Source organism: Euprymna scolopes, chromosome 30, assembly GCF_053919585.1.
Source record: "Euprymna scolopes isolate OS-2025 chromosome 30, ASM5391958v1, whole genome shotgun sequence".
Classification (NCBI taxonomy): Eukaryota; Metazoa; Mollusca; class Cephalopoda; order Sepiida; family Sepiolidae; genus Euprymna; species Euprymna scolopes.
Genome location: NC_136511.1, coordinates 62,306,097 through 62,308,934, shown reverse-complemented (window position 1 = coordinate 62,308,934; position 2,838 = coordinate 62,306,097). Strand labels below are relative to the sequence as shown.

The following is a 2,838-nucleotide window of genomic DNA, read 5'->3' as shown; positions in this document are numbered from 1 at the left end:
CCAGAGGGAATGGGGGAAAAACGGAAATTTGATTTCACGTTAATGGGTGGTCCAGTGAAAAGTAGAATATCCAATAACGGTAAAATCCAAAAAAGGATTGAGTTAAAAATATTATAAAAAGATAAATTGTGCGTAGAATGAAGAAATGGGGAGATTTTAAGACACTTTTGCCGAGGCCGCGTTTCTAGTAAAAACGATTTTATTCAATAAAATTCCATTAAATTTACATTACTTGATTTATTAAGTAGGAGTAATCAATCAATATCCATACAATGTAAAAAGATAAAATTATTACTTTCTGAAAGTTCACTATATAAATTCTACGAACTCACATTAATATAAACTGGCGAGACTTGTGGGAATTCCACAGCGGCACATTTTATATGTAATGTATTGCTGTTGGACATTTTGTGGACGTTTAACCTAAATGGAAACCCCACTATTTTATTGTACCTATTTACAATGCCTCCCCACGGGACAGAGTTAGACACCAGGGTCGTTTTTTAATGTGGAGAAAAGGTACCAAAATAAAAATTGTTTCAGTGGTGAAGGATATCTCCTCCACTGAAAGAGAACGAGAAATGAAAGTGCCGCATCTGAAGAACAGATACTACACTTTGATCTTGGCCAAAAGGCCGCGATATTTTATTTTATTGTAGTCCTTTTGTAAAAACTATAAAAGTATTTTTCTAAGCCATCTGTTTTATATAGTATCAGAATATATCTCGTTATGGCGGTTAATCTTTATATCCTTATAGAACTCTTTGTCATATTTCCATATTATGAATGACCTGAGCTAACGAAAACCCCACGATATCATATACCATATTTAGGCAGAAGATCCTACCCTTGGATATTAGCGAAAACCAAGAAGGTACATTTATATTATAGGTACAACCCAAAAGCGACATTTATTTTTACATTGCGTCTTTTGTTATCAGAAAATCCTGTTTATTAAAAAAATAGGTGGTAACATACTACGAACATTAAATTAGCGTATATATAGATGTGGAAAATTCAATGTAGCTAAATTCCAACATATATTTTCAAAACTTCCTACGTAGATCTACTCACATATTTTGCAATGTTGAAGAAAACAAAGAAACAGTTTCCCCGGGATTCTGCTTTAACGCATTTCGAGGTCAAAAATAACAGATTGTTGAATAAACATTAGAAATGTTTTATATGCAATTGCCATAAAATCATATTGGGCAGATAACAGTATTTATATTAATGTCTTGAGGATTGATCATTATGTGCAACTTCGAAAAAATGTATCAAATTTTGCCGAGGCATGTTTTGTTTTCGAGATCATGAGGAGGTGTTGAGTAGATGATGAGTTTATAGTCCCGTTGGGCCTCATAAAAATGCAACCTACAAGGAATACTGAGTTTCTTTATAGCATTGCATGATGGCGAAAGATATTAAGAAACATTGGGTTGTAAAATAACATGCAATAAGGGAAGTAAAAGAGAGGAGCATCGAAGAAGACGGAATAATATAAAATATGATATATATCGATGTGTGTGTGTGTATATGAATGTGTGTGAGTGTGTGTGTGTGAGTGTGTGTGAGTGTGTGTATATGAATGTGTGTGAGTGCGTGTGTGTGAGTGTGTGTGTGAGTGTGTGTGTGAGTGTGTGTATATGAATGTGTGTGAGTGTGCGAGTGCGTGTGTGTGAGTGTGTGTGTGAGTGTGTGTATATGAATGTGTGTGAGTGTGTGAGTGCGTGTGTGTGAGTGTGTGTGTGAGTGTGTGTATGAGTCCGTGTGTGTGAATGTGTGTGAGTGTGTGTGAGTGTGCGAGTACGTGTGTGTGAGTGTGTGTGAGTGTGTGTGTGAGTGTGTGTGTGAGTGTGTGTGAGTATGTGCGTGTGTGAGTGTGTGTGAGTGTGTGTGTGAGTGTGTGTGTGAGTGTGCGTGTGTATGTGCGTATGTGTGAGTGTGTGTGTGAGTGTATGTGAGTATGTGTGTGTGAGTGTGTGTGTGCGTGTGTTTGCGTGTGTGTGCGTGTGTGCGTAAGTGTGTGTGTGAGTGTGTGTGTGTGTGTGATATGTCAAGAGATTAATTTGAATGAATAATATCATTTTACATATATATACGTATATATATGTAAATATATATGTATATATATATGTGTGTGTGTGTGTGTGTGTGTGTGTGTGTGTGTGTGTGTGTGTGTGTGTGTGTGTGTATAATTTGAGGTTGCTATTTTTCAGAAGTAGGGAAACCAGTAAATGAATAAAGGCACGGGTAAATAGGTAAATAAACAAATTCGCACGCAATCAACCCTGTTCTCCGCAAAACTGAACCTTCACCCCTACGCCCTGTTTACAACAAAAGAACAGCCATGTTTTGCTGGAAGTTTTATTTTCGTTTTTCATTAAGAATTCCGCTTTCGAAAATAATCGTTGTTGCCTGAAGATGTCTCTTGTTAATAAATGCTAGAAGACCGAAACATGCTTATGACTGTGTAGCAACAAGTTACTGCTTATGTAAAGACACATCGAATATATATATATATATATATATATATATATATATATATATATATATATATATATGGGCTGATCAGCCAAGATGGCAGACCGATGCTGACGTCTGGTGCAAACTTAAAATTGCGAAATATGAATACAAGAACTAAATGTGTTTTAATAGTTTTTGTCTTAAAAAAGAAAAGAAAACCGACTTTCCCTTGCGAATTCTCTTTCTCAGACACTGTTTTTACCGATATCCTTTGCGTTAATAGGTATATTACTTTAAATTTACATAATAATATATACTCAAGGTATAATATATTTAACATTAAAAACCATTGAATTTCAACGAGTGTGTTGA

General features: G+C 35.4%; 1 pseudogene; it reads right to left on the bottom strand.

The window, feature by feature from the left end:
* Positions 1–491: 491 nt before the first annotated feature.
* On the bottom strand, positions 492–644 carry LOC145254978 (U2 spliceosomal RNA; annotated as a pseudogene).
* Positions 645–2,838: the final 2,194 nt, after the last annotated feature.